The sequence below is a fragment of the Anabrus simplex genome, chromosome 6 (assembly GCF_040414725.1).
Source record: "Anabrus simplex isolate iqAnaSimp1 chromosome 6, ASM4041472v1, whole genome shotgun sequence".
NCBI classification, from domain to species: Eukaryota; Metazoa; Arthropoda; class Insecta; order Orthoptera; family Tettigoniidae; genus Anabrus; species Anabrus simplex.
The window spans coordinates 58,709,991-58,733,433 of NC_090270.1; the positions used below are offsets into that span (position 1 = coordinate 58,709,991).

Genomic DNA, 23,443 nt, shown 5'->3' on the forward strand with positions numbered 1-23,443 from the left:
TAATGATGCATGTCTTCAGGCATCATTGCATGTGGTTGTAGATAACCGTCGCTAAGACACAGTCGAGAGAATTATTTGAAGTGGTGCTGGTGATTCGTATTTTAATGGGGCACATCGACGGCATTATCAGTTCTTAGAATTAGTTCCAGCAGAAACATAATTTGTAGAATGAATGTATCGACTAAAGACACTTAGGAGCCCTGAATTGCATAAAGACAGACTCATTGATCTTGCAGATAGGCGCCTGGCAGAACTGTGCTGGGAGCACGTGGTCACCACTCCATGTTCTTCATCAGTAAGAAGTTTTTACCATATTCATTTGTAAACGAAAGCTGCAGGTGTAGGAAAAAGCGGTAGAGAAAAAGAAAGATTCCCCTTGGCAGTATACCACACTCTTAAAAAGATTCCAACTGTTTGGTTGCTGTCTTTGTAACTTTTCCTCAAATTACGATGGAATTTCCTTCAGAGAGGCGTCCGAGGTGTATTTGACTGGATTAGGGATAGATTTTCTCTCATGTCCGTGAATAAATTGATCCTCTATCTGAACAGAAACTTACGTGACGCAAGGAAGGAGAATTGATTTGCACATCTGGTTGGAGTCTGCCACCACAGGTGGAGCGAAGCCGCGAAAAGCTTACCTGATCTGTAAATGATGCAGTAATGATCTCGGTGGTGATTTAGCTGCAGGCTCCCCTCCGCTGCCGGAGCGTGATCGGCTTGAGAAACATCTGCCGCCTGCAGCCCGCACATATGGCGGCGACTGATTGGATTACGTACGAGTAGATACGACAAAGCGCTTTCCCGATTGGTTCAATATGTGAGCTGGAGCAAGGAATGTCAAAGAACTGTTGCTCCTTTGGCATTTTTATTACCTTCACTTCGGTGTAGGCTTACATAAGTGCAGTGTAAAATACTAATATTACAATCCATCACAAGCCGGGTTGCTATGAACTTCAGAACTGAAATCGTAACACAGCCGTTGCTTTACGTCGCACCGACACAGATAGGTCTTATGGCTCCCGTTTTTTAAGCGATAGTGTACTTTTTATTGGAATTCTAATAATTTTGAAAACTGAATCCAAATTAACCTTGGGAAAACATTTATGTTTAGATTCATGCTTTTACGGTCCTTATTATTACACATCTTGATTAAGCTTTTGGGCTTATGCCAAGAAAACAGGGATAAATTCTTAATGTTCCGCGTCTTCAGAAGTGAAACACGCCTGTCCACGAGGAAGATTTCTCTAACAATGACTGTTTCAATTTGAGAATACTTTACCGTTCGTCTATTCACGGCCGACTAGGTCTCTCCCTGGGCTCCTGGACTACTCGATCTCTCCACACTTTCATTTTACGATATTATTTTGGCAAATAGCAACGAAAGTAGCCTTTAGGATTAACAATTTTAACACTATTAACATGTGTAACAGCCTCCATACCTCTAAATTAAGATAAAATGGCAAGTCATTACCTTTTCCACAGAGGAGTATCTATTTCTGCCGCACAGTCGTAGGCCACTAGCGCCACGTGTCGAGCTAAGCAACTACTCTGATTGCAGTGCGTAGAACCGTTTGCCAAGACCGGTAAGGAACTAGCTAGAGCGACGCATCAAGTCGGCCGTGGTCTATTGTGTTTCTTTCACTTGCCACCAGATGGCTCACCGTGTTCTAGACTTCCGAGTGGGAAATGACGACGCCATCTTGCCAAATATGAACTGAACACGAAACATCTTCATTGGAGCTACATTTAGCATGATAAAAGGATTTGGGTTTCTGTTTCTTTTGTGATAACCTGAATGCTAACTCCATTTTTCTTGTCCTTATTTCAGTTGTTGCCTTTTCACTGATATTCGGAGCAAGAGCCTTTCCTAACTTCTGGGTTTTATATAATAACTTACCGTATTTGTTATTCATTTTCCCAATTGTATTCTTGGCATCTATTTTTATTTACTCGGTCTTTTCAAATGACATTTACAACTCTGCTATTTCTGCTGTTTCCTTCCGGGTTTGTTTGCAACTTTTAGATCGTTTGCAAAGAACACAGTATCGTCTGCAAAGGCGAGACATACCACTTTGATCTAATGTGATTCTGTTCGGTCAGTCATTCTGGGTTGTTTCTTAGCGCCATTCCCTGATAAACTTCCTCAAAATAGAGTTTCACAGAACTGAAGGGAATTCCTCTTTTTCTTCTTCTTATTACTGTTAATCTATATTTTGCTAGTAGCTTAACGTCGCGCTAACACACTGAAGGTTTTGGGCGGTGCAAAGATGGGAATGCGCTAGGACTGGGAAGGAAACGACCGTGGTCTTAATTAGGACACAGCCCCGGCATTTGCCTCGTGAAAATGGGAAACCATGGAAAGCCATCCTCAGGGCTGCCAACGACGGTGGGATTCGAACCCACCATCTCCCGAATACAAGCTGCCAGCTCGCACAGTATTATTATTATCATCATCATTTTATAAACAGATGACAGATCTATTATTTGTATCATGTTTGTACTCATTTGATAGTGATTCTAATGTACGCTTTCCTGTCAGCCTCATTTTGACACTTTGCCATAATAATGAAGCAATTGCCCATGCATGCCATGTTTGAAGTTCGTATGACGTTCTTCAAATTGGGAGAGTTTTTACATGGCAAATCAACACTTGTTCGTCATTTCTCCACTTACATAAGCCACATCCGGTCGTCCGTAGATGCCCGGTATTATATACGATAATACAGGGTAATTTCGAGTGCAAACTATTGAGTTCACTGCTTAGTAATAACCTTGTCGTCGTACTCTCACTACGACTGTGTGTACGCATTGTTTATCATCTCATGTTTTTGTGGTGTCATTTTTGTCAGATTCATTCTCGTAATGTGTGAATATAAGGTTAGGTGTATAGAAATTCTCCTACTAATCACTTCGATTCCGGAACAATATTTCGGAAGTCCTATTTTTAGCGGCACAGTCCCTCGAAAAACTGAGCGTGTGGTATTGCATATTAAACGCATTTAATACGGAGGTTGGGGCATAGGGCCTACGTCATGGTAACTATTCATTTTTTTACACCAATACGGGGTCTACCAGGCAGATGGGAGGGCGCTGTGGAATCTATGAATATTGTGGACTAGGGTTACCAAAACCAAACCAAACCCCAGGGCCTGGCCTACCAAGCGACCGCTGCTCGGCCCCGAAGGCCTGCACATTATGAGCTGACGCCGCAGCAATAGATGTCTATCTTGAGCCAGTCTTTCAACTCGGCGGAGGTCTTGCAGTTTATCCTCAGAAGCAGGTTCCTTGAAATAACACACTCTGACTCATCCTCTTCCTCCTTTTCCAGCAGTTCTTCCTTCAGTGTTGTTACCAAGGAACTCTTAATGCCGCAGAATGTGACCAATAAATTTTATTTTCCGTTTTTCAGTTTCATTTACCAGATTTCGTTCTTCTATCTCTAAGGACTTCCGGCATTGCTCTTCATTTCAGTCCAACTTATCCTCTGTATTCTTCTCCAGATCCACATTTCACTTGCCTCTAGTTTTTCTTTTCTTGCATTCCTAATGTCCAGCTTTCACAACCATACAGAAACACGCTCCAAACAGAGGTTTTTGCAAAGACCTTCCAGGTTTGAATGTCTATATGTTTGTTGGCCAGCAGATGCCTTTTGTCTTGGAAGGCTCTCTTTGCCATTGCTATTCTTTTCGTGACTTCTGATATACTCCGATTATCACTCGTGATTAGGGTTCCTAGGCAGCAAAACTGTTTCACTTGTTCAATTTTATCAGGGCCAGTTTTGATGTGTGTTATTGATGTTTTCTTGGATTTGCATATTGTCATGGATTTTTATTCCCTTGCATTAATTTTGAGGTTCAATTTCCTTGAAGTTTCTACTAGTATGTTGAGGTACCATTAATTTTGGTCCCAACTGTTTTCTCTTTCATGACTTCTTTGATGAACATATTGAAGAGATAAGGAGAGTGGACATCCTTGTTTAATTCCTCTGATTTATCTTTGTCCCATTGATTTCAAAATAAGTGTGTTCTACATTCTGTATAAATTTAGTATGAGGCGTCTATCCTTCCAGTCAATTCCTTCTTTTTTCATGGTAAGGAGCTGTTCCCCGTCGACTCGGTCAAAAGCTTTCTCCAAGTCGTTCAAGGTCACATATACAATATTCATTCTACAGTAAGCTTTACGGTAAACCCTCAGAGTAGTTCCCTAGATTATCTACAGCACGTTGCCAACTATGCCGGATACCAGTCATCTCAGAATTTTGCAGTCTCACATTTCATAGCGTTGTCAGTGTCCTCTCGTGTCACAAATCGTCTTCCACGCAATGGTCCTTTAACTTTGAGGATGAGGTCAGAATCGCACGGAGACAGGTCCGGTGAGCATGGCGGGTGTTCCAATATTTCCCACTCCCAGCGATGAAGTTGCCTCGTTACATCCATTTCTTCACTACTATAGTCCAATACCCGCAGCATTCGTTATAAATAACTCATCTTGATATGCCTGTCATAGTCATATTGTTTTTACTGTCCATTTCAATTGTTTTATGAACATTCAATAAGGAGCGCGTTATGGTATGCCATAGTTCGTAGTCAGAATTCATCCATTCTGACGTCATCATGTCGTCTGGTAATAATCTATCCATATATTCGTTTTTTTAATTCTGCATTTCTTGATGTACAGCTTGGTATTGTGTCGTAGAATACAACGGTATTTTTAATCGCGGTTCTCCAGGAAGAGAACATTTTTAAGATACATGGCCTTCACTCTTTCTGGTGTAGTTAACTTATTCTTCGATAGGTGTTCCCAGATGTCTAAGGACCTAAGTCGTATATCATGATGGGGTCTGCTTGTTCGTAGACTTTTTCTCTTAGCTGCATGTAAGTTATTAGGAAAGCTCTGCTTGTAAAGGTCAGCAAATCTAGCAGGGAATAGTATTCCTCCGTGATCAGAGGGAGTGTATACTATCTGGCTTGACAGGTAGTAATAAAACATGACTGCATGCAATGACGTTACTAAGGCTGAAAATCACATATATCAGAATATTAAAAGGCTTTTTTTTGTTTTTGCTTGCTTTACGTCACGCCGACACATATAGGTCTTAATGGCGACGATGGGGCAGGAAAGGCCTAGGAATGGGAAGGAAGCGGCCGTGACCTTAATTAAGGTACAGCATTTGCCTGGTGTGAAAATGGGAAACCATGGAAAACCATTTTCAGAGCTGCCGACAGTGGGGTTCGAACCCACTATCTCCCGGATGCAAGCTCACAGCTGCGCGCTCCTAACCGCACGACCAACTCGCCCGGTAAAGAAAGTGGTAGTTGCTTAGCAACCTGCTAAGTACAGAATGTATTGCGGGTTAGGGTAAGGGTAAGCCTTCGCCTGCAATTATTGGAGTGATCATATAATGATTTGATTTTACGATTACTCAGAGTTGGCTGAATTTAGAAACCTATCAGGGTCCCATGATTGACCGTCAGGTAATTCCGGAGAGAATAAAACAAAAACGAAGCTAATCAGCCCAGTAGAATGGTCGCAAGAATTTGCCAAACCTGTTTTTAGTAAACTCTTTTAATATAAAGATTATATTTTCTCCCCTATATATGGTCAAATTTGATAAATTTCTTTCATGACCAAGCAAAAAAAGAGCATTTTATTGATCATTATAAGTGATTTTTGAGTCATCAACATCCGCCCCCTACAATGTAATTCATCTCCCTTGTAGATAAAACCCGTGTGGATACCCACAACACATTGTTTTTGAGAACAGTGTACCTGCGAGGATGCTATAAAATACAATGCGTTCATTCCCCCCCCCTTTTTTTTTTTTGCTAGTGGCTTTACGTCGCATCGACACAGATAGGTCTTATGGCGACGATGGGATAGGAAAGGCCTAGGAGTTGGAAGGAAGCGGCCATGGTCTTAATTAAGGTACAGCCCCAGCATTTGCCTGGTGTGAAAATGGTAAACCACGGAAATTCATATTCAGGGCTGCCGACAGTGGGATTCGAACCCACTGTCTCCAGGATGCAAGCTCACAGCCGCGCGCCCCTAACTGCACGGCCAACTCGCCCTACACTCTTCCGACGGACAAAGTAATGTTGTATTGCTTCTTCGACAGCTGACTTGTCTGCATATCTCGCGATCTGTTGTATGTCGCGACTTGCTGAGACGACTCCTTCCTCTCGTGGGCTTCGCAAGACCCTCCACTTCCCATCTCAGAATCTTCAGTAGCACATCCCCTACTTCCTGCTTCATTCCCGCCCGCTGTTTTTCCGGGTGTGATGCTTACCAGCTGTCCGACTCCTTGATTGGTCAGCATGGCGGCCTTCCATTATAGGGCCCCGGGTTCGATTCCTGGGTGGGCCCAGATATTAGCCGCATCCGGTTATTTCCTGTGGAGTGTGGTCTGTGTGTTTGTATTTGTCTTAACCCTTTACTGCATGAATTATTTTTCGTTTTCGTTTGGTGAAGAAAATTTCAAGCTTCAATGTTCAACTTAGGTTCAGTGTTTTAGATTTACTAGCAGTTTTTAACTGGGGCTAATAGCTTATCACTCGTATGTGATGTGGATTGCCATAACGGGGTATATATACGATTTTTCACGATTTCACGCTAAGTTTTTAACATTCAAAAACCGAACATTACTGCCTACTGGCCATTGGTACGTATTGCAGGGCGCAAGTATACTTGCACGACCGTAGGTCGGTAATGTCTTTGAGGTTGAGCCAGAGGTACTCCTGAAGCCTGTGGTAATGTGATGGGGAGGGCCCACGTAAAATAAACGGTGGTTGGTACGCGTGGATTCACACATTCATCAGAAATAATAAGCTTTATTCGAGGATTTTTTCCCCTGTCTTGGGCCATGTATTGCTTCCATTAATTCTACTAATGGGAGCGAATTCTGATTTGAGCATGTTGTCTTTTAGATTTCCCTGTAGTTAAGTGGATATGAATGACCTATCTTACTATTGTTAAATTGGCTAAATTCATGACCCATTTTCTCAACAACTACCTAATGCAACTTAACTAAACTTTTGCAGGTTACTTATACATGATTCATCTACTTACTCCTGTAGTTTGATTGAATTACATTCTAGGAGTTAGTTATAAATTTTCCTGTTGTATTTCTTTTTCTATTTTCCCCTGACACTCTTTTAGCATTTTACTGCAAATATACAATCTATCTCTACCATTGTAGACGTATACAATCAGAAGAACTGTGAACTGTGAAAAAGTCAAGAGTCTATCTTTCTTAGTTTCTGAGAAAACGGTAATTTGTTTGAAAAAGATAAATTAAGACAAGATCAATATAGTACACTCGCACAACAGCACAAAGAAAGAAAAATTTACACATGCTATATCAAGAACATCGCATGCACAACGTAAACTTTGTTCACAACTGTTATGCCAGTCCTACCAACTTATGCAGCAAAATTTTCATAGAATTTAAATCAAACCATATCCTTGTAGACTTTTGGTTCTTGAGATATTAATTTTTAACTGACCAGTGATTTTATGAAAACCTAAAAATGCTCATTGCAGGTATTTAAAATTGAATTAAATATACTTTCACTATCAGATTTAATAAATCCTACACCAAATTAATCAAGAAATTCAAAATAATATTTCTGCATAAAAGCAAAATTTAAGCATTTTCAACAAAGTGACCATTTATAACCCATAACAGTCACATCGTATGCAATCTGGGCTCAGTGTTGCCAACACCTGATGATGAAAAGTAGCTAAAACTGGCTGCCAAATTGACCATAAGTGGCTAAATATATGGAGTAGCTTGCAAATAGTCGCTTTGTATATCGTCGCTGTTCGGGCAAAAGTTCATATCTCCTAATGTTCTTCATATCCATTATGTTCCTTAAGACTCGTCACGCCTCCCAGCCACATATGGATATTTAGTCCATCAGAACAATATTCGCTGTGTTCATTTTCCTGCTTCATTCCCGCCCGCTGTTTTTCCGCACTCTAGGAATGTATGTTTGCGTGACTTATTCACGCATCCCTACAGTATAATGTAAGGTGCAATTTTCTTTACACAACGAAAATTGTTCTGATGGGCTGCACATTCATACGTGGCTGTGAGGCGTGACTAGTCTTAAGGAAAATAATGGGTAGGAAGAGCATTGTGAGAAATGACCTCTTGCCCAAGCAACGACGAAATATCGAATTCCTTTTTTCAAAGTTTTTTTCGTTATAATCAACCGTCTATCTCTCATGTACCCAGTTCATGTTGTTTGAGGCCACTCTCTATTGGTCACGTGCGAAGAAACAAATACTGTCTTTCACAGCTTATGGAAAAGGAGGGTTGTCATGGAATTGGACGCAGATGGAAGTCGTGGGTAAGTGATATGGGGAAATGGTCAACACCTACGGTGCCCAAAAACTTTTTCATTTGGCACAAGACCGAAGAGCATATATGCCGTGATGAATGTGAACGACTGGCGGACAGGACATGGTACATAAATAAGAAGAAGACAAGAAGAAGAATTGTTATCCTCTTCCTCGTCTCTTTTCCTTAATTTTAAAATATTGTAATTAATTATTATTGATGTACTGCAAGATGTTCTTTGCGGTAGTGCGATATTGAGTGAAATGATAAAATTTGTACTTTTGAGTACTCTGGTACAAATCACTCAAAGTCACTGTTGCGTACTTCGAGTTCAATGACCAACGCAAACCGCTTTTATTTCTTTCAACTTATTGAGGTTCATCATGTTGAGGTTACTGTCCTTGAAAATGGCTGTGAATTTGAATTCATTATTTTCGTCGAAATCAATTCACTTTGAAGTATGCCAGAAGCGTACATCGTGGCTGCATGTATAATCTATCGTATAATTTACGATAAGTATAAAGCTTACTGTATTTCATTTTCACCGTTTTCTTGGCAGTGGATTGTTATTCGTATTTTAATGTTGAAAACATTTCTTAGCAGATAAAGTACCACGAAAAACGTAGAATTAAACAATTGCCTCAATTGTGCCGAAAGTTGAAGGGCTAAAGGACCCGGTAAGGTTTCAAATGGTGAGTCTTATGCCTATTGCTCCCGGTAAAATCTTTCGTAAAATTTGTTGTACAATTAATTTTATAAAAATTTGGTGAAAACAAGTTGTGTTGCGCATGGTAAAATTATTTTATAAAATCCGTGGAAGCATCAGGATGGCCATCATCACTTCTGAACTATGATATGTATGTGCTGCCATCTATCGATAAACTTTTAAACCAAGAATCAGCTGTTCAACTTACAGTGTGTTTGAGAGTATGGCGCCAACAAAAAAAGGAAAACTTGCTGCTTTAGCTGCAATTATATATTGTACAGTGGTAAAAAGGAAGAAAAGGAATGTCAGGAAATGCTAGACTTGGGATTGGATAAAAAGAAGAGAAGAAGGTAGAGGATTGTTGTCCTTTGTCGAAAATTAGTTGAGGTTAGAAAACCAGCATTCATATAGAAATTCGGCGATTGTGTTTTCTGCCCCTCTTCTTGCATTTCTCTTGTGGTAAAGTGGCGTTTTAACTTCGTACAAACAAGGACATTTCTGGTATTCGTCCAGTAAAACGCTAACAGCTTCCTTAGTCCACCCGCATCCTGCCATTTTAGAAATAAGTGTTTGTTTACAATCGAGCTTCACAATCTTCTCACGACGTAGCGCCAGCATCATCATGTCAGCTTCGCTGATTGGTTCGTTTCGTAAAATTAATTTAAAATTAAAATTACTAAAGCTGAAATAAATAATACAAACCCTATAAACAATAGTGATATTCAATCAAACAAAAAGGTCATAACAATTGAACTTCTATTTAAATTTAACACTTCACACTCTATAAAAATTACTAAATCATGTATAATAAAATAAAATCCTATAATAACCAAAATTATCGCCACAATAAACAAAAATAAAGAACTTAAAAAAAACAAATAGACAATGATCATAAAAAGGTTCAATACCCTCAGGCATTTTTTTTTTTTTAATGTCCACACCGAATGTTGTTATAAAAGCTTAAGTGAAACCAAATACTTTATTAAAGTACTTGGTGAAACTTTGCGCTTGTAGTGGTGTTTCCATGAAACTCACATTAGCGCTCGTAGTGGTAGAAAAAGGCAAACTGCTAATCTAATCACGGCCGACTTGATGCGTCGCTCTAGCTAGCGCAGCGAGGGATCCAGTCGGCCGTGATCTAATCGACCGGATAACGATGATAGAATATATTCTCATACTTTATTATATTTTATTTGCGTAAACTTCGTAGCTCATATCCCTAGGATGTTTTCAACATCGAGTTGCTTGTCTGATTTTTTTTTACCAATGAGCTCTTTCAGAATTTCGTCCGCAACGTGTAATATTTCAGCAATAGATCAAAGAGAGAAAATAAACACCATGCACACACGCAAATATATTTCTATTCATTGTGTATAAATATTGTAATAGGACCTTGATATAAATGTCCTGATTATTTATTAGTCGCTTCGCCAGAAACACTCAGCAGAGGTTGAATAGCATACTCCACTTCTGACAGTGAAGGTCACAGTCCCCCCCCCCCTTTTCTGCTATACTACTAAATGTGACGGTGACGCCGTCTCTCAGACCAGAAGATTTGTGGGAGAAGGTGGGGGAGGGGGGTTGGAGGCCGTGGCCTCTACTAGGAACTGCCCTGGCATTCGTCTTAGTGCAGGAGAATGGAAAACCACGGAAAACCATTCTAAGAACAGCCGACGTCTCCCGAATACAGAGGCGTAGGGCCACTGCACGTGGAGAAAAATAATAATTTTTATTCCATTTTAGCCGCTTGAAACTAGGAGCAATTTAATAAACGCTATTTGTACAAACCGTGTTGTCTTTTTAGCTTTTTTGTTCTTTAATTTCTTTAATTGGTTCTTAATAAAAAATACTAGAGCAGGAGAATCGAGATGACTTACGCGTCAAATTCAGATTATACGAGACCGACTGGCAGGCCACTACTGCGCCATAACACAGTTCAACAATAGCGGAGGGCTGCACAGAAGGGTGAAATCGGCGAGGAAGGTCACGTGTGGAATTCATGAGCCAAATTACATGTGCAGACTACCCGGAACTGAAAAGGAAGGCCAAAGGAAGAGAAGACTGCTGCAAATCAACCCATGGGCTGATACCAAAAAAAGAAGGGGTGGGGATAGTTTGGAGTCAGGCATGCCGTTATGGACATTGCAGTATATCGCCAGCGTGTGGAACGGTTACATCTCAAAACTCCCAAGCTAAAATGAATAGCAAATAGTATCAAAAATCACGACTACAAACTAGTAGATAAATTAACATTCTAATGAATCTCAAAATGCACGACTCCGGACAGCAGGTTGCTGCGATGACCGCATGAGGGATGAGGTGCGCGGTGTCTCAAGCTACCCTTCAGCCCATGTTTGCCAGCCCACTTTTAGAATCGGATATCCATGGGCGCCCGCAAGGGGGGTGGGGCGCAAGGGGGGGCACTTGCCCCCCCCCTGGAATTCTAAAGATGTTGATGTTCAATTGTTTAATATCATACCAGATTATTTCATAAACTGAAATTACTGACAGTCATCTAGCATATGTTATAACTGGAAGTTTCTGTAAACAATTTAATGTTGCTGACGTTATATTGGTTTTTATATTCAAGAAAATTGTTAATGTGCCCCCCCCCCCCTTCCTGGAATCCTGCGGGCGCCCATGCGGATATCCCATGTATTGTTAGCAGGAATTATCATCCTATTACAGATCAAATTCTCCAAGTAAGCACTGATCTTTACCCAGGTATTCTGCTTGGTGTCATCGAGCAGTGCACAACATGGAATTCATTACTTCGCAAATGTAAGAAATGTAACCTGCTACACAGTAGTGGTGATGGAGGTGGTAGTTACAAGTGGGCAAACATCCTCTAACCCTACATGGATTAATTAGGGAGGGGTTAAAATGTCCAACTTTTCCTAATATTCTTGGCATTTTCATGATATGTAACTATAGACCTACAATCTCTGTTTTGTGCACTTAAATGAGTGTATTTTGTTAATTTGTTAGAAACATGTTTCGATGTGCCATTTCTCTCAGAATCGCAGTGGACATAAAATTACCTCCGCCTCCCTTGGTCCATAGAGTAACCCACATTTTTATAACGGTATTCAGTTATTTTAAGTATTGGCTTGACTCTGTATGTAGAGCATGCGGTATTGTTGCGAAGTTGGAAGTCATTCATTGTTGAATAAATTAATTCTCATCGGTGAAGTTGGTGCTACATGAAACATCTAGTAGTACAAGCATTTAACGTACATTGCTCTGAAATAAATATATCAGAATTACTTTTGTTTTACAATTTGTTTTACGTCGCACCGACACAGATAGGTCTTATGGTGACGATGGGATAGTAAAGGTCTAGGAGTGGGAAGGAAGCGGCAGTGGCCTTAATTAAGGTACAGCCCCAGCATTTGCCTCTGTTCCCCCTGTGGGTGGGGGCGGTAGAATGACACCCACGGTATCCCCTGCCTGTCGCAAGAGGCGACTAAAAGGGGCCCCAGGGGCTCTGGATTTTGGAGCGTGGGTTGGCGACCACGGAGCCCTTAGCTGAGTCCTGGCATTGCTTCCCCTTGTGACAGGCTCCTCTCTTTCATCTCTCCTATCCGACCTCCCTTGTTCAACTCTTGTTCTTTTTGACCTCGACGGTATTAGGTTTGCGAATCCTAGGGAGTCATTCATTTTCACGTCATTCGTGGCCCTTGTCTTTCTTTGACCGATAACATTTTTCGAAGTGTCGGATCCCTTACAATTTTTCCCTCTGATTGCTGTTATATATAGGATGGCTGCCTAGTTGTACTTCCTCTTTAAACAATAATCACCACTACCACCTTTGCCTGGTGTGAAAATAGGAAAGCCCGGAAAACCAACAGCTGCGCGCCCCTAACCGCACGACCAACTCGCCTGGTTATAAGGATGACTTGACCAAATTTAGAGTAAATAGAGCTGATCTCAGAAGCGCAGATATTTATTCTATGACCAGTTCGATCCTGTTTCTTCTCTCCCACTATTGCTTCTCTTATCTAAGTAATATTCTGTAGTTCACTCATAGGATGGCTGAGCCCGGCATTGGTTTTAAACTGTACCGGATTCCTCGCCGTTAAACGCAAGGAAGCAAGCCTGTATCAGGTGACAATTGATGTGATCATAGTCCAGGGACCGCAGGCTGTACGTCTGGTCCCCCTTTTAATCGCGAACAATTTCAAAACTCTTACATTCACCGAGCAAGTTGGACTCGCGTTTCGCGTTGCGTAGCTGTGAGCTTGCATTCGGAAGATGGTGGGTTCGAACCCCACCGTCGGCAGCCCTGAAAATGGCTTTCCGTGGTTTCACATTTTCATACCAGGAAAATGTTGGGGTTGTACCTTAATTACGGCCGCTACCATTCCATTCCTAGCCCTCTCCTATCCTTGCGCCACTAAAAACCTTCGATGTGTTACTGCGACGTTAAACAAGCAAAAATAAATAAAATAAATAAATACATAAATACTTTTTTTTGCTATTTGTTTTACGTCGCACCGACACAGATAGGTCTTAGGCGACGATGGGACAGGAAAGGCCTAGGAATGGGAAGGAAACGGCCGTGGCCTTAATTAAGGTAGAACCCCAGCATGTGCCTGATGTTAAAATGGGAAACCACGGGAAAATATCTCAGTGGGGTTCGAGCCCACTATCTCCCGGATGCAAGCTGACTCACTGGGCCTCGGAAACGTAATAGCTTCGCAGTCTGAAGAGAATAAGAGTTGACCAAGGAAGGTCTGGAGCCTGGCACAAGTGGAAACAAACCCAGACTCAGCCAACCACGCTCCCAAGTTCAGAGATCCTGGTCCCCCTTTTAATCGCCTCTTACGACAGGCAGGCGATAACGTGGATGTATTCTGTCACCCAAACTTACAGGGGAAATATTTGGGGTTTTGAGCAGAGTTTATGTAGCAGCATACTAAAACGTAGAAGGTTTCGTATCTTAAGACACAATCGTCGAGAAACATATTTTCTCTCTTCTTTTCGTTACATTCTCTGTAGTGAACCGTTTTAGTTTGAATCAGCTTTCCTTAGCAGTTGGTTTTCAAGGAAAGAAAGAAGACCGTTACCATACTTTTATCTGTTGCCCGCAATTTAGAAGTACCCACCGCGCGTGCCGTTTTGATCACGGACGGGATTACAGCGGTTATGGAAAGAGGCAGTCTGTGAAGTGTATTCTAAGTACCGTCTAAAACCAGACGGACGGCAAGTACTGTAGCAGATGTTCAATTCTTTCCCATCGTAAATTTGAAAGGAACATAGTTTCCGCAGTCAGTGTTCTGATCTCGTCGTTCGAGAGTCTGTGTGTAGTTTATATTTTCCTTTTTCTTATTTCTATATTGTATTCTTTATTTTAGCCTTCGTGGCTAAGGCGGCAGCGCGCCGGCCTCTCACCGATGGATACCGTGGTTCAAATCCCGGTCACTCCTTGTGAGATTTGTGCTGCACAAAGCGGAGGCGGGACAGGTTTTTCTCCGGGTACTCCGGTTTTCCCTGTCATCTTTCATTCCAGCAACACTCTCCAATATCTTTTCAATAATCATTCATTAATCACTGCCACAGAGGGGAGAGGCTTCGTCAGTCGGCACATTTCCTATCCTTGTCGCTAGATGGGGGTTTCAATGATTCCATTCCTGACCCGGTCGAATGACCGGAAACAGGCTGTGGATTTTCATTTCATTCTTTATTTTACTTTTTTTTTCAAATATTTTGCATCTGTATGGTGCACGATTGAGGTAAACTGAGGAGTAATAATAATAATAATAATAATAATAATAATAATAATAATAATAATAATAATAATAATAATAATTTGCATCCGGGAGATAGTGAGTTCGAACTCCACTGTCGGCAGACCGAATATGGTTCTCCGTGGTTTCCCATTTTCACACCAGGCAAATCCTGGGGCTCTACCTTAATTAAGGCCACGGCCGCTTCCTTTCCCACTCCTAGCCTTTTCCTTTCCCATCGTCGCCATAAGACTTATCTGTGTCGGTGCGACGTAAAACAAATTGTAAATAATGATCATAATAAATAATGCCGTTTTTTTACGCCCTACTGACTACTTTTACGGTTTTCCGAGACGCCGAGGTGCCGGACTTTTGTCCCGCAGGGATTTTTTTAACGTTCCAGTAAATCTACCGACACGAGGCCGACGTATTTGATCACCTTCAGATACGATCAGACTGAGCCAGGATCGAACTTGCCAAGTCGGAGGCCAGGGCCCTACCGTCTGAGCTACTTAGGCCGGCAAACTGAGGAACAGCTGAAGAAATCTTGCGCGTGCTTTTCAGTAAACGCATGTGCTTATTTTGCTCTTTAAGAACATTTAAAGGCAAGCATATATGCATGGAAGTTAACAGAGTTCATGTTATTTAATATCAATTTTAAGTTTCCACATTTTCAATCAACTACTAGGAAGCACCAGAATCTGAATCTTCCTCGTTCTGACCTTTTTCTTTTTAACAATTGGCTTAACGTCGCACCGACACAGATTGGTCTTACGGCGACGGAAGTATAGGAAAGGCCTAGGAGGGGAAAGGAGGCGACCAAGGCCTTAATTAAGGTACAGCTCCAGCTCCACGGAAAACCATCTTCAGGGCTGTCTACAGTGGGGTTCGAATCCACTATCTCCCGGATGCAGTTTTACGACTACAGTAGTTGCTATTTCCTGATTTCAACCAACTGTGATGTATTAACTACTGCATGTAATGTTTCTGAGGAGGTTTGTCCTGTGATGCGTTGCATGTAATTAATTAAATTGTGTATTAGGAAGACCAGAAGCACCCACTCCCGACCTAGAGGAATTAACTAAAGTTAAAATCCTCGACCTGGGCGGGAATCGAACCCAGCTCCTGTACGCTGATAATTCGACCAATCAACTGGACAGGAAGTAGCAGAATAGTTTCGATAATAGCAGAATTATATGGTAGCAGAGTTTTCATGTTGGCAATGCTGAATAGCCCACTCCGAAACATTATAGGTGGCAGAAACGTCATGGCGTTGGTGTGTCGCAGAGGGGCTGCCTGGCCGAGGCGTTAAAGGCGTGCTCGGTTAGCCCGGAAGGACGTGGGTTCGATTCCCCGTCAGGAAGTCGAAAAAATTAAGAAACTGTATTTCCACTTCCGGAGATGCACATGGGCCTGAGGTTCACACCAAAAATGAGTACCCAGTTAATTCCTGGGGGGCAAAGGCGGCCGGGCGTAGAGCTAACCACTCTACTCCATCAAGTGCCGAGCTTGCGCATGTGACATAATTTTACCTTAAACCCCTCCAAGGGCCTTCATGGCCTGTATGGAGATGACTGCTTTGCTTTGCAGCTTCAGTTTTAATAGGCAATTATCCATGTAAATGTACAGCTCCATGGCTAAATGGTTAGCGTGCTGGCCTTTGGTCTCAGGGGTCCCGGGTTCGATTCCCGACAGTGTCGGGAATTTTAACCATCGTTGGTTAATTTCGCTGACACGGGGACTGGGTGTATGTGTCGTCTTCATCATTTCATCCTCATCACGACGCGCAGATCGCTTACGGGCGTCAGATTAAAAGACCTGCATCTGGCGAGCCGAACATGTCCTCGGACACTCCCGGCACTAAAAGCCATACGCCATTTCATTTCATCAATGTAAATGTAATTATTATTTTGCTAACTTCCTAACTCTTTGCGGAGAAATATAAAACAAATTTCACTCACCTCTTTTCTGCAAACGTCACAGAATATTACCATCCGATGTGAAACGGAGAAACATCTGTAACCACTGATACTGTATAGGCTTTTGGGCTTATGCCGTGTCAAGAAAATAAGGTGAAATTCTTTACGTTTCGCAGAGAACTGTGCTCTGCGTCCTCAGAAGAAATCTCGATTGTCCACGAGAAAGGCTTCTTAAACAATAACTCTTTGAATTTAGACGGACAGTCGATATTTCTTCTGAGGACGCAGAGCACAGTTCTCTGCGAAACGTAAAGAATTTCACCTTATTTTCTTGACACGGCATAAACCCAAAAGCCTATACAGTATCTTGTCTATAAGTACGGGCCGTGAAAGCATCAATAGCAACATCTGTAACTACTGTTTAATCAAAGACGACTTGGAAGTTGACACTTTCGGCATAATGCACGCGCGGAATGAAATGGAGAGTTTTGTGTCCAACGTGTCAGTGAACAGTCTCCTGTCTCGTCACACACAGACTATGGGCGTGTTTACTGCAGGAGGTACTTAAAGATTTTCGGGGAGTGTAGTTTACAGATTCCCGATTTTAAGAGATTTTGTCTGAAAAGCATTTCGAAAAATATACCGTTCAAGATACTTGGGACGAGTTGGCAAGTATTTTAGTTTCTATATATTAGATATAAGCACATTATCTCTTTAGGGATAAAACAGGCATTTAGGAATATAGGCAAATATATTATATTCTAGCGTTAATTTAGGAAATATTCATAACGTGGATAATAATACATTTAGTGCTAATTTTGTTCATCGTTACTAATATTCATTATATCATCGTTGTAATATATAGTTACCATTCTTTTGTCTTTCGTATTCTTTATCTTGTGGCAATCTGCACTGCAGAAGGAAGAAATAAAAATACAGTTCTCAGGTTTATAGATGCATGAAACGTGTAAATACTTCATCTTAAGTTCTTTCTTCAGGAACAAGATAGGTTTTTACCTAAAATCCTAGATCTACTGATGAGACCACCCCGAAACGTTATAGGGTGCGGGAATATCATGACGTTGGTGCGTCGTAGTACGTTGTCTTCGCCAATCTTTTTTATGGTAAGCACAATGGAGTTGTACCAGGTTTCTTATATCCAGAAGCAAGATAAATGTATAGTATTTGCTGCTCGTCGCTTTGCTGATCACTTGGCACACAAATCATTCGATTGAAGCCGATCAGTGATCAAAGCACGAGTCGTATGTGCTCGGAATAGAGAAACGCTTTGGTTTATTCATAAAGTCACTACAAATCATCCTAACTGCATTCCATTTGATTGAATCTCTTTATTTGATTGATTCATGTTTCAGATTAAACGCACGCGCAGTTAGCTAGCTTCTTTGTGAAAGCGCTGTAGTTTCCGGAGACATCCCTATGAGAGATGAAGCCTCCGTGGCTCAGGCGGCAGCCTCTCACCGCTGGGTTCCGTGGTTCAAATCCCGGTCATTCCATGTGAGATTTATGCTGGACAAAGCGGAGGGGGGACAGGTTTTTCACCCGGTACTCCGGTTTTCCCTGCCATCTTTCATTCCAGCAACACTCTCCCATTTCATTTGATCTGTCAGTCATTAATCACTGCCCCAGAGGAGTGCGACAGGCTTCGGCAGCCGGCAAAATTCCTATCTCGCCGCTAGATGGGGCTTCATTCATTCCATCCTTCACCCGGTCACTGACTGCAAAGCAGGTATTAGATTTTCATTATTATTATCATCATCACCATCATCATGAAAGATATATCGAATGCAATAAGAGATATTGACACCAACCTTCAACAACACTGAGTGTAAACTCCTCAACCCTAAAAGAAACTCGAATATCCCAAAATATACTTTTTAAAATTGTTATAGATTTTTGCCATTAGGAAACAGGCTTTGCTTAGAAACGATCCATTCGACCTTGTGAAACTATCTATATGGTCTATGAGTAAAGGAAATATCCATAACTTGGATGATAATACATTTAATGCTCATTTTGTTCATCGTTACTAATATTCAATAATCATTATATCATCTTCGTAATATGCAAGTACCAGCTTGTCTCCAATTTAGCCACACATGACTGGAGAGTGCATTATTATTATTATTATTATTATTATTATTATTACACCGATTCTACACCTTTTGTGATATAAAACACACGATTAGAGAGTATTCTGGACGCCCACTGTATATACGCCTTCTCCTTCTCCATTTCCTCAAAGGAATTCAACTGCCTGTGAGAACTTCCCTTCCCTTTCAAACTATCGCCAGGTGGCTACTTGATAGGGACCCAAAGTTTATCTGGACCCGCTTATGTTTCACTTCACTGACTGCAAAACAGACGGTACTTTAATGAAAAATATCTTTGCCTTCGCACTTTTCGCCTGCAGAAGTTCAGGAATTCTTTGTCAACTCCACTAAATGTTTAACTCGAACCAACTACATTAATACATATCGAAAGTTATTTTGAGGAGACAATTAAAGAACCTCTTCTTGGAGATGCGGGGCGCTGGTTTTTCCTTCCGAACATAGGTAAGTGATGCGATTCTCTGACAGGATACTTCACTTTAAATTTCTAATTAATTAATTATTTTCAGATGTTACAGGCGTACAGACTTTTTAAACTGTTTTCAAGTTTTTAATTAAAAAACTTAAATCGTTGTAAAATTAGTGAAAGAAGAATTGTTTTCTTTCGTACGCGCAGTATCCATCAAAATATTTATTTTGCATCGAAATTTGTAAAAATATGTATCTTTAGTCTCCTGAAACAATGGTCCTTTTAGTGTGATTCGCCGACTTTGTAGCTTTTCTTGTAGCTACAGAGCACAAAATGACTAGGATGCTCGGTATACTAAACAACACGTTAGGGAAGTTCAGGCTAAAAATAAACACAAAGAACACGAAAATGATGGTCGTTCAAAAGAAGAAGACTGAATTGAAAACAAACATGAAATTAGGCTGTGAAAAAATAGATCAGGTTAAAGAACTTTGTTATCTGGGTAGTGTTATTACCAGTGCCAATCAGTGCCTAACAGAAGTCAAAAGAAGAATTGCTATGGCAAAACAAGTGTTTCAAAGCAGGAAAAATCTATAGGAATTGAAACCAGAAAGAAATTTGTTAAAACCTTTTTTTTTTTTTTTGTGTGTGTGCTAACTTAACGGTTGTGAGACCTGGACTTTGGGAAAACAAGCACAATCAATACTAGAAGCTGCGGAAATGTCGTTCTGGAGAAGACTGACAGGGACGAGTTGGACAGAAGACTAATATTCACATCTTGAATGACGTTAATGAGAAACGGACTTTAATTTATTCAGTAGCGCAGAGGAAACCTTAATTTCTTGGACACCTCCTACGGCATGACACCTTTCTCCAGAATGTCTTCGAAGGAAAGGTCTTAGGGAAGAAGTCGAGAGGAAGACCACGTCTCTCATACCTTAGGTCAGCTGGGTTTTGCTTCCTATGTCACGATGAAAAGGACTGCTGAAGACCGTGGGATGTGGCTGCAGCGACAAGGCTTAACCTTTAGATAGTGGATGGACATATATGAGAACAGAATATGTAATTGCATATAATCCGGGCTTTACTCATAAGGTAAAGTTAAAACTTCTCCAAACCTTGATACTACCAATACTTGATTATTGCGACGTTGTCCTCGTTGATGCGACCCGTGATCAAGCTACTAAACTGCAACGAGTATTATCTCTGGTCTTTGATTTGCTTTTAACTTCAGTTTCGATGCGCACGTAACTCTCTGCCTACACAGCTCTTTTCTGACTGAAATCTGACAGGTGACGGAAGTTTCATCTACTTATGTAGCTATATCGAACTCTGAATTAATTTTCCCCCAAATACATTCCTTCAACATTTCATTTCTTGTTCTCATTCCATAATTGTAACACTTAGATCTGGCATTTCCCTCGCTATTCCCGTTAACCTCTATTCTGTGCACAATAGATCCTTCGTTGTGGCTGCGTCACGACTTTGGAATACACTTCCAGCTTCTGTCATGAACTTTATCTCAACATTCAAGACTGCATATAGAGATTGCCTGCTGAACACCGCTTTTTCGTGTGACTGGCGATAGATATATGATAGGCTGTGTGATTGTAGTAATTAGGCTAGTAACATTGTAGACGGACCGAGTGGCTCAGACGGTTGAGGCGTTGGCCTTCTGACCCCACCTTTGTAGGTTCGATCCTGGCTCAGTTCGGTGGGTTTTTTTTTTTACGTCGCACCGACACAGATGGATTTTATGGCGACAATGGGACAGGGAACGCCTAATAGTGGGAAGGAAGCGGGCATGGCCTTAATTAAGGTACAGCCCCAGGATTTACCAGGTGTGAAAATGGGAAACCACGGAAAACTATCTTCAGGGCTGCCGACAGTGGGATTCGAAACCACTATCTCCCGGGTACAAGCTCACAGCTGCGCGGCTCTAATCGCACGGCCAACTCGCCCGGTCCGGTGGTATTTGAAGGTGCTCAAATACGTCAGCTTCGTGTCGGTATATTTACTGGCACGTACAAGAACTCTTGCGGGACTAAATTCTGGCATCTCGGCGCCTCCGAAAACCGTAAAAGTAGTTAGTGGGACGTAAAGCAAGTAACATTATTTTTAATATTTACAAAGCAGTGATAAAATCAAATGTGGTGGCAATTACAAAGAGATTTGCAGGAGCGAATTATCAAATTGGTATGCAAGAAATTCATTTAAGTAATATTGTATAACTGCGTAAATTTAGTTCAGTGTGACGTAAAAATCAGTATAATAACTTTTATTTTCACAACGTTGTGTCCCAGTAAGGAGCGTGATTGAACTTATTTAGCTGACTAATTTGCTTTCTTCTTCTCTCAATTTCTTCATCCCTTCGCTGTGGTTTGTTTTTTCGTTCTTCCGTCCATGCAGTGGTGGTTTTCATCTTGGGTTTTTCAGCAAAATGATGTTTGTTCACCAATTTTCTAAAGAAAGGCCTGTACCATATAATTTCGCCTGTTATGCTGATTTCTTGAAGGTATTTTTCAATTCCGATTATCCAGTTATTCTTGACTTTTAGCGAGGAGGCATAATATTTTAAGCAATTCTTTCATTGTCCATTCTTTGAATCTGGTCATTAAATTTCAGTACTGCTGAGATTAAAATCGATCTTTCCGGTATCTTCAGCTTACTAGCATCAACTAACAATTATTATTATTATTATTATTATTATTATTATTATTATTATTATTATTATTATTATTATTCCTTTGCTGGCAGGACCTAGTGTTTACAGTGCACTACGTCTTCTGGTATGGGCTAGAGCAATTTTGTTACTTTCATTGATCTGTCTCTGTCTTATCCTTGGATTTGACAATATGAAAGTGACTGAGTTATGAGTGATGCTAGTAATGCCATTCCTTCTGCAGCCAGTCCCTGCTATGAATTGTGTGAATGTGTTACTAAAAAACGGTTGATGCATGTCTTTCAGTGGGCTTGGCAGACTGATATGTATTAGCAACTCCTGGCTCGGTGAGGAAAGCAACGGGAAACTACCTCACTCCTCATTTCCCTAGTACGCCTCTTCAGTGTCTGCGCCACCTATAACAGCTGATGGCAGAGCTGTTGAGGATCCAACCAGCCTTAGGGCTGATGACTGAACATATATATATAATAATAATAATTATTATTATTATTATTATTATTATTATTATTATTATTAGTTTATGGGTTTAAGCACGCCCAAAGAAAGATAATTATTTTTCACTGCTAAATGATAGAAATTATTCCTATAGACCTGCAGTGTACAGAAAATTATACTTTTACCCATTCTTCAGTATCTTCTCGAGACTAATGCACTAGATAGTATAATAGGGCTAAAAATAATTTTAAGTTACCCTACCAGTATTCTTGTTTTATACATCCAGGTATTTTTTTATTCTATTGTAATTTGGATTAACATTTTGTTAATGTTGGGGGTAATTTCTTCATTCGCGCCGGGTGCCAACCCTGATCTCTTACCCTCAGACGCTGAGCTAGAATGGCCTCACCTAAGACATGTTTCCTTCTTGTATAACAAGCTAAATACGTTTTCAATGTAAAAATGGAGTAATTAGGAAGTATTTCAGGATAATCTTAGACTTTCAGTTCACAGACTGGTTTTAAGAACATGGCACCATGAAAAACAGGGTTTTCCCCTTACTTTTACTCAGTAAATTTTGTAGAGCAAACACTCGTGTTTTCTTAACACGTCTATGTATTTAAATGTCATCTATCGCGAATCGTTACTGAAAATGATCTATTTAAAATGGCGGTCATTTAATTTGCATTGTTTAGGCGTTCCCCGAATAATTTACACAAATGAATATTTTTAAATGAGTTTCCATTATACTCACTATTGTTTTTCCCATTAGCAACCACCAAGTTTGCTCCATATTCACTAATCTTGTGATCCACCCAAGATATTCACAACCCTCGTAACACACGGCACTTGATTGTCGTTCCTATAACGACCCTTTTCAGTTTCTTCCCCAACATGTGTGTGCTTGTTCTTGAAACTGAGCTGAAACATACGATGATTTACTGTCAGAGATTTAATTGTGTTCCTTCTCTTGTTTCAGGTAATGACATCTTTAGCCAATCAACTAAAGACTGGTATAAGATGGAGTGGATGGTTGATGTATCCACCACCCAATTACTTAGTGGACACTGCTTCTTTAGTATCCTGATATAA

The 23,443-nt window shown here is 40.8% G+C and overlaps 1 long non-coding RNA gene across 1 annotated transcript in view; it reads right to left on the reverse strand.

The window, feature by feature from the left end:
* LOC137501266 (uncharacterized) overlaps positions 1-23,443 on the reverse strand; it is a 423,792-nt gene that overhangs the window by 308,998 nt on the left and 91,351 nt on the right. The window lies entirely within an intron of this gene.